Here is a 10,011-nt window from a genome sequence, read left to right on the forward strand (position 1 = left end):
GTGGAGGCTGAGGTTATTTTGGCGTATGGTTTGTGGGCGTTTTTGTGGAAACATTTCCTCCAAGAAGGGATAATTCTGAGTAGGGAAAAGCAGCACTGATGTGGAGAGGGATAGGTGAGGAAACGTTAATGTTGGTAGGAAGGATAAATATTGGAGTGGATCTCATTGTCTGCGAGAGTGAGTTGGTTGAAGTTGCTCCGAGATAGGACGGGAATGTGGGTCATTGTTTGTGATGATGATGGAGTCATTCCTGGAAACGAATTGCTGGAATTGTAGTGCTGGTATATATCGGTGAATGTGACGGAGTTCTTGGCGTTACGAATTTGAGGACGGAGCTGCTTAATATCAAGGAAGCGGGAGGTATTCCGTTTTACAGCTCTAGAGTGATTTCGATCTGAATATCGTCAGTCTCTGACAGGGTTAACGAAGCCGTTTTTGTTTCACGCTGTCGTTCACTCGTGCTGGGCCATTTGTCTATTTTTGTAATTGGTCTGGGCTGGGTGTGGAAGGGATATCGTCGGATAATTGGCGGTAAGGAATATTTTACATGCAGGTGGCGACGTCGTGGTGGCTGTTGGCGATGACGTAATTTGAGCTGTTGGCGATACTGCGGGTGATGAGGCTGCTGGCCATGTTGTAGCTGATGCCTCGATTGCTGGTGGTGACTGTACTGTTGGCTGAGCCAGCAGTGGCAGCGTGGGTGATGCTAGCGTGTTCTGGAGAGGTCCTGCAAACGCCCAACAGGAAGTCGTTGCCAGTGTTGTTGTTCAGGTCGCAGGCAATGGTATGTAGATTACAGCTCTTGTCGTAGAGGCTGTTCCGGGCAATGTCCACATTCTGACAGCTTAGCCATCGTAGTGAGATCCAGCGATGGAGGTAGTGTCCGTCAATGGCAAGAGAAGCTTACCTCTCGGAGCAGATGTGTCCAAGTCACTTGATCATGAATGTAGTGGTGGCGATGATATTCCGATGCGATGACAAAGCGATTTTAACCATCAAAATTCAAATCTAGAAGAGTAAATTCAAGCAGTTCCATGACGGAGAATTAAAAGACTCCGACTCTTACCAAGTACAACAAAGCACTTTTTTCTTTATTGTCATTTCATCCCCCACGCCCCGTATGGGCGGAGAGTGAGCTGTCAGCGATAATATACGCCGCTCTTGATCTAGAGCATTCTTAAAGTTATAACAAATATGATACAGCCCTGCATCTTCACTTAAAATATGAAAGACCTGCATTTGGTGAAGATTGTTGTGGGAGAAGACAATACGTTCCATAGAGGTTGAGGGGAGCGGAAAGAGATAGAGGTTTGTTAAGTAAGGAAACTATAGAGATGATAGGTAGGAGGTGAAGCGGATAGTCGGAAGACAGATGGTGGGAAAGGTAGTGGGAAGGGTAGTGGCACAAGAGGAAAGGGATATCGGTGGATGGAGAGAGAAAAGGAACCCTGTTGTGGAGAGGGATATGCAGGGATGGGTTAAAGTTGGTAGGGGGGATAAATATTAGCGCGGATCTCATAGTCTCTGAGAGGGAGTTGGTTGAAGTTGCATTGAGATGTCAAAAAGTGTGTTATGTACATTTGCAGTGCATACAGTTATCTGTGTGCTGCCCAGCTGCACATCGAATGAAAAATAAAATATTTGCAACTAGAACAGGTTTTTCGTTCTATTTATTTTAGTGTTTTAGTTCACTAGATAGGACGCTCCTAAATGATAAGGTAGAAGTCATGGGAGTAGAAGACGCTGATGGCTTAAAACAAGGCAATTAGATCCATAATTTGAACGTGAAAAACACATTCTCACACCTGAGTACAAACGCTTTCCTATCATACACAGCCAACATACGTAAGTACGATGCAGCCAGGAAACAAGAACAAACCAGAAACGCTCGTAATTGCACGTAAAATAGTATGTACTACAGACAACACATAGAAACAGGCACATGACATTCGTACATCTCTTAGCACACCAAGGTGCTGCGACAACAGATATGTCTACTGTTAGTCATTTAAGAAATAAAAGACGTGCTCAGGAGAGTTTCTGTATGAGTCAATAATATTATACGCAAAGATGCTAACCAAAACGCCACCAAGTTGTATTAGAAAATTACAAAGAGGTGGAAGACTTCGTAAAATAAAAGTAAGAAATGTTAGAAAACAAATAGATTTCGAAACTTAACAGTGCATTAATTAAAAGAATATTAGTGAACTGAAACTTGCTTCAAATAACAATTTAATACAATGTGAAAGAAATTTCAAAGAAAGATTTCCTTAGTTCATCCTTCAGCTAAACATGAAAAATTAAGCCGACAGCATTCTATCGCCAGATGTATATGTATAAAATTAGCATACTGCCATATTTATTTTATATTCTGGGGACATATTTTCTAAAATACATTTCACCTTATAATAAAGAGAGGTGCCAATACAAAATGAAACAGCTAATCTTGGGTCAAGGTTGGAGAAAGAGAGTCTACCTTTCAGTGAAAGTCGTAGGCAGACAGCTGCGCTAAATGCATGGTGGCATGGCGAGGACATTGGTTGGCAGAATTTCTAAAGGCCTTCTCTAGACTTTTCCATGCATTAAGGTATGCAGCTAGATTTTCTGATCATGAGCATCTGGGCACCTATTAGTGGTTGTTAATAAGGTGTGTCCCCACCTTTTCCCTTTATCACGGCTATAACTATGATATGGACACTTTTAGTGAGCTGTCTCAATGTCTATGGAGGAACGGGAGCCCATTCTTGCACAAGAGCGGAAACCAGAAAAGCTACCGATGTTGGCCGCTGAGGTCTGGAACGAAGTCAACGTCCTAAGTCAGCCTAAAGGTGTTCCATTGGGTTACAGACGGAACTCTAGGCACGTCAGTCCATTTCAGAAAGGTTGTTGTCCACAAACCATTGCCTCACAGATGCTGCTTTATGACAGGCATCACTGTCGTTCTGATTCAGTCATTGGCTGCGAGCTGTTCCTGCACAGTATGCAGCGCACAGTGCTGTAACGTGTGTTTATATGCATCTACATTTAGCGTTTTCTTAAGCGAGAGAACACCCTAATCTTCCAACTGCGTCGGTGTGATTCATCGCTCCAAATCACTCGTTTCCAGTCATCCACCGTCCTGTGGCGTCCACCTCAAGCGTTGCTTAGCACTGCTTACAGATATGTGCGGCTGATGAGTTGCTCGACCATTAGGCCCTATTCCTGTATATTGTATATATTGTATGTTAACTAGGGACCTACAAACGACTGAGAGGCTCCGTCCTCGCCGCAGCAGCAGCCGCAGTCGTCCACAACCCCACGACGACTACAGCAGTCCACTTCACCCCTCCGCCGCCCCACACCGAACCCAGGGTTATTGTGCGGTTCGGCCCCCTGTGGACACCCCCCCCCCCCTCCAGGGAACCTCTCTCACGAGGCGAGTGTAACCCCTATGTTTGCGTGGTAGAGTAATGGTGGTGTACGCGTACGTGGAGAACTTGTTTGCGCAGCAATCGACGACATAGTGTAGCTGAGGCCGAATAAGGGGAACCAGCCCGCATTCGCCGAGGCAGATGGAAAACCGCCTAAAAACCATCCACAGACTGGCCAGCTCACCGGATCCTAACAAAAGTCCGCGGGGCGGATTCGTGCCGGGGACCAGGGGCTCCTTCCCACTCCCCCAATCCGGAAAGCCATGCGATAGACCGCTCGGCTAACCAGGTGGGCTGTTCATGTATAAATCTGCACCCACAGTCACTGTGTTAAGTGGCGTTACGGTAGCACTCTGGAACTTACCAGTGATTCCTTCCGCTGATTTCATGAGGTTTTTTACAGCGACCCTCCGCAATGCTCGGCAGTCCCAGCCTGTCAGTAGAAGAGGTCTGTCAGGTCGTGGTTCAAAAACAGCTCGTTTCCATATTTCCACTTCACAATGAAGTCACGACAGTCGACTTGGGAAAACTTAGAAGAACTTAAATGTTCCTGACGGATAAGTTACTTAGGTGACTCCAACGACTAATCTACGTTCGAAGTCACTGAGCTCCTTAAGCGAGCCACTGTGCTGTTGCTGTGTTACTCGTAGCTTCATATTACACTACTGGCCATTAAATTTGCTACACCAAGAGGAAATGCAGGTGATAAACGGGTATTCATTGGACAAATATATTATACTAGAACTGACATGTGATTACATTTTCACGCAATTTGGAGCATAGATCCTGAGAAATCAGTATCGAGAACAACCACCTCTGGCCGTAATAACGTCCTTGATACACCTGGGCCTTGAGTCAAACAGAGCTTGGATGGCGTGTAAAGGTACAGCTGCCCATGTAGCTTCAACACGATATCGAGAAAGGCCCGTACAGGACCTGCAATATGCGGTCGTGCACTATCCTGCTGAAATGTAGGGTTTCGCAGGGATCGAATGAAAGCTAGAGCCACGGGTCGTAACACATCTGAAACGTAACGTCCACTGTTCAAACTGCCGTCAATGCGAACAAGAGGTGACCGAGACGTGTAACCAATGGCACCCCATACCATCACGCCGGGTGATACGCCAGTATGGCGATGACGAATACACGCTTCCAATGTGCGTTTACCGCGATGTCGCCAAACACGGATGCTACCATCATGATGCTGTAAATAGAATCTGGATTCATCCGAAAAAATGACGTTTTGCCATTCGTGCACCTAGGTTCGTCGTTAAGTACACCATCGCAGGCGCTCCTGTCTGTGATTCAGCGTCAAGGGTAATCGCAGCCACGATCTCCGAGCTGATAGTCCATGCTGCTGCAAACGTCGTCGAACTGTTCGTGAAGATGGTTGTTGTCTTGCAAACATCCCCATCTGTTGACTCAGAGATCGAGACGTGGCTGCACAATCCGTTACAGCCAAGCGGATAAGACGCCTGTCATCTCGACTAGTGATACGAGGCCGCTGGGTTCCAGCACGGCGTTCCGTATTACCCTCCTGAACCCACCGATTCCATATTCTGCTAATAGTCATAGGATCTCGACCAACGCGAGCACAACAATGTCGCGGTACGATAAACCGCAATCGCGATAGGTTACAATCCGACCTTTATCAAAGTCGGAAACATGATGGTACGCATTTCTCCTCCTTACACGAGGCATCACAACGACCTTTCACCAGGCAACGCCGGTCAACTGCTGTTTCTGTATGAGAAATCGGTTGGAAACTTTCTTCATGTCAGCACGTTGTAGGTTTCGCCACCGGCGCCAACCTTGTGTGAATGCTCTGAAAACCAAATCATTTGCATATCACAGCATCTTCTTCCTGTCGGTTAAATTTAGCGTCTGTAGCACGTCGCCGGCCGCGGTGGTCTCGCGGTTCTAGGCGCGCAGTCCGGAGCCGTGCGACTGCTACGGTCGCAAGTTCGAATCCTGCCTCGGGCATGGATGTGTGTGATGTCCTTAGGTTAGTTAGGTTTAAGTAGTTCTAAGTTCTAGGGGACTGATGACCACAGCAGTTAAGTCCCATAGTGCTCAGAGCCATTTGAACCATTTTTTGTAGCACGTCATCATCGTGGTGTAGCAAATTTAATGGCCAGTAGTGTATATTGGCATGTCGGCCTCTCATGACATGTAGTGGTCGGTTCCGCACAACATAGGCGTGTGGCCAGATTGTTGATCAGATAGTGTATTGTTAATTCTTTACGAAAATCGCAATAACTTATACAACCTAAACTTTGACGCGAGATTTCCATTTTTACAGTATTATTTGATTAAACACTCAGTGTAAAGGAACTGTTCGGTCGCTTTTTGACCTTCCATTGCTTTCACATAACAATGATACCTAGTGGGCATTAGTATAGCCTCAAAAAACAATTTTCGTATATATACTGTGTTACATAGAGTCAGTAACGTCTATACGTTGTCGCAAATTTTTAAAAAGCACGCTAATCTCACGTTTCTGTTAGAGCAATTGAAGAGAGGAGCTAAGCGAGATGTTGCGAGCAAAGGGAATGCGCAAATGAGCCCGTCGGCTATGTTAGTTAGCAGCCACTTCGGACACGTGCGGTTCACAGGGTCCCGTAATGCCTTAATGGCCTTTGTGGATGCTAGCTGGCAACGGGGCACTGTAACACACTACCGCGTTAATGCGGCTCTGCTTGGACTCATGTGCGTCAGACACTGAAACAGCTGCCGTCTCTCGGTCTCTGGATGTCTGCTTTGTTCCGTGCTGGAAGAAGGAAGAGGACAGACTGACTTCTTATCGGCCTCATGATGATTACCGACAGAGGAAAGATCCTCCGAGGCTTTATTGAATTAGCCATGTAGGTTGTTAAGGTAAAAGGGGGGAGACCCTACATCAGGATGACCTGTCGAGTATTTGAAATCAAGTTTGCCAAATGGATCACCAATCTCTCAGCCTAATGTCCCGCTACCTATTGCTGGCTCCTCCTCACCGCCTTATAGTTTCAGACGGCTCTCACGGAACAAGACCTACACAGTGTTCCGAAATGTGCCACAATGTAGTAAAGACCGAGCACTCACATTAAGCTTGCTATTATAGACTACAAAATTTTTACAGTTACTCTCTAGAGAAAGCGAAAATATTGGGTGAAACCACTGCCAAGAACGTATTTCCGTCTCTGGTTCTAATCACAGTCCGGTCACCCACTCTTAGATTTTCAGTGGTATCAGTAAATCACATAAGGAAAACTCCAGTATGATCCCCTTGAAGAGGACATGGTGGATTTCCTTCCCATCCTCGACTTATCAGAACCAGCGATTCGTCTCTGGTGACCTCGACATTGGCAGGACATTAAACTCTAATCTTCCTTCTTCCCATCTTTCATCTACATCAACGTATACATGACTACACTCCAATTCACAATTACGTGTTTGCCAGAGGGTTCAAAAATCCAAATTTTGACTATTTCTTCACCATACCAATCTCGAATAGCACGTGGGAAAAATTCCGTATGAGCTGTTATTTCACTTATCTTATGATGGTGGTCGTTTTTACTTTTGTAGGTGGGAATCAAAAAATATTTTGGCGTGGAGATAATTGGTGATTGAAATTTCGTGAAAACATCTTATCGCAGTGAATAAACCCATTGTAGACAACCTTGTAGGTATTGCTTACAAGAGCTATGAGTAAGAATCTTGAATATTAATAAACTGCTTCAGCTTATTTAGTCCTTTATTTTTAGATCGCTACGGTTTTCATGCACTAAAAAGCCACACATTCAGCCGAAGACATAGCTAAAACATTAGAGCTACAACGTTCGGAACTTTGCACCCAGCATCCGTTGCCCTTCAGAACAAAACGACGCTAAAAGGTGGTACGTCATTGAATAAAACAGCCGGATTCCAATCAAATATGGTGGATGGGTCCGCTTCTCCCGTCTCTATGCAATCGAGAGCAGGGAACGCGGCCGCGTGCTTTCTACAATGGCATACTGCCTTTTAGAAGTGTTTTGTTCTGACGAATAACGAATGTTGGGTACAAAGTACCGAGCCTTTTAGCTCTAACGTTTTAGTTATATTTTCATCTGAAGATGTGGATTTTAGGGCTATGATATCGGTAGTGATATAAAAATAAAGGACGAAATACAGCTAAATTGGTTTATTTCTTACTCGAGATGAAAAAGCCTCTGTTTTAATGATTGTCACCCCAACTCCCTTATCATATCCGTGACACTCCTTCCCTTGCGTTGTGACGTGCAGTTCTGTGAATTTTCTCTACGTCGTCCGTCATTCCTATTTGGTAAGGATCCCATACCGTGCAGCAGCACTCACGTAGAAGTGTAGTGTAAGCAGTCTATTTACTGGATTTTTCTTCCAATCAAATACGGTCTTTCTGTTGTCTTCGCCACAACATTTTTCTATGTAACCTCTTAGTAGTTGAATCGTCAACCTTTACATTTCTGCGATTCATCATACAACCGAGCTTTTTTTTTTTTTTTTTTTTAGTCGTGTCCATGAACCATGGACCTTGCCGTTGGTGGGGAGGCTTGCGTGCCTCAGCGATACAGAAGGCCGTACCGTAAGTGCAACCACAACGGAGGGGTATCTGTTGAGAGGCCAGACAAACGTGTGGTTCCTGAAGAGGGGCAGCAGCCTTTTCAGTAGTTGCAGGGGCAACAGTCTGGATGATTGACTGATCTGGCCTTGCAACATTAACGAAAACGGCCTTGCTGTGCTGGTACTACGAACGGCTGAAAGCAAGGGGAAACTACAGCCGTAATTTTTCCCGAGGACATGCAGCTTTACTGTATGATTAAATGATGATGGCGTCCTCTTGGGTAAAATATTCCGGAGGTAAAATAGTCCCCCATTCGGATCTCCGGGCGGGGACTACTTAAGAGGATGTCGTTATCAGGAGAAAGAAAACTGGCGTTCTACGGATCGGAGCGTGGAATGTCAGATCCCTTAATCGGGCAGGAAGGTTAGAAAATTTAAAAAGGGAAGTGGATAGGTTAAAGTTAGATATAGTGGGAATTAGTGAAGTTCGGTGGCAGGAGGAACAAGACTTCTGGTCAGGTGACTACAGGGTTATAAACACAAAATCAAATAGGGGTAATGCAGGAATAGGTTTAATAATGAACAGGAAAATAGGAATGCGGGTAAGCTACTACAAACAGCATAGTGAACGCATTATTGTGGTCAAGATAGATACGAAGCCCACGCCTACTACAGTAGTACAAGTTTATATGCCAACTAGCTCTGCAGATGACGAAGAAATTGAAGAAATGTATGATGAAATAAAATAAATTATTCACATAGTGAATGGAGACGAAAATTTAATAGTCATGGGTGACTGGAATTCGAGTGTAGGAAAAGGGAGAGAAGGAAACATAGTAGGTGAATATGGATTGGGGCTAAGAAATGAAAGAGGAAGCCGCCTAGTAGAATTTTGCACAGAGCACAACTTAATCATAGCTAACACTTGGTTTAAGAATCAGGAAAGAAGGTGGTATACATGGAAGAACCCTGGAGATACTAAAAGGTATCAGATAGATTATATAATGGTAAGACAGAGATTTAGGAACCAGGTTTTAAGTTGTAAGACATTTACAGGGGCAGATGTGGACTCTGATCACAATCTATTGGTTATGACCTGTAGATTAAAACTGAAGAAACTGCAAAAAGGTGGGAATTTAAGGAGATGGGACCTGGATAAACTGAAAGAACCAGAGGTTGTACAGAGTTTCAGGGAGAGCATAAGGGAACAATTGACAGGAATAGGGGAAAGAAATACAGTACAAGAAGAATGGCTATCTCTGAGGGATGAAGTAGTGAAGGCAGCAGAGGATAAAGTAGGTAAAAAGACGAGGATTGCTAGAAATCCTTGGGTAACAGAAGAACTATTGAATTTAATTGATGAAAGGAGAAAATATAAAAATGCAGTAAATGAAGCAGGCAGAAAGGAATACAAACGTCTCAAAAATGAGATCGACAGGAAGTGCAAAATGGCTAAGCAGGGATGGCTAGAGGACAAATGTAAGGATGTAGAAGCTTATCTCACTAGGGGTAAGATACATACTGCCTACAGGAAAATTAGAGAGACCTTTGGAGAGAAGAGAACCACGTGTATGAATATCAAGAGCTCAGATGGCAACCCAGTTCTAAGCAAAGAAGGGGGAAGGAGTATATAGAAGGTTTATACAAGGGCGAGGTACTTGAGGACAATATTATGGAAATGGAAGAAGATGTAGATGAAGACAAAATGGGAGATGTGATACTGCGTGAAGAGTTTGACAGAGCACTGAAAGACCTGAGTCGAAACAAGGCCCCCGGAGTAGACAACATTCCATTAGAACTACTGACTGCCTTGGGAGAGCCAGTCATGACAAAACTCTACCAGCTGGTGAGCAAGATGTATGAGACAGGCGAAATACCCTCAGACTTCAAGAAGAATATAATAATTCCAATCCCAAAGAAAGCAGGTGCTGACAGATGTGAAAATTACCGAACTATCAGTTTAATAAGCCACAGCTGCAAAATACTAACGCGAATTCTTTACAGACGAATGGAAAAACTGGTAGATGCGGACCTCGGGGAG

This window comes from Schistocerca gregaria, chromosome 7 (genome assembly GCF_023897955.1).
Source record: "Schistocerca gregaria isolate iqSchGreg1 chromosome 7, iqSchGreg1.2, whole genome shotgun sequence".
Lineage (NCBI taxonomy): Eukaryota > Metazoa > Arthropoda > Insecta > Orthoptera > Acrididae > Schistocerca > Schistocerca gregaria.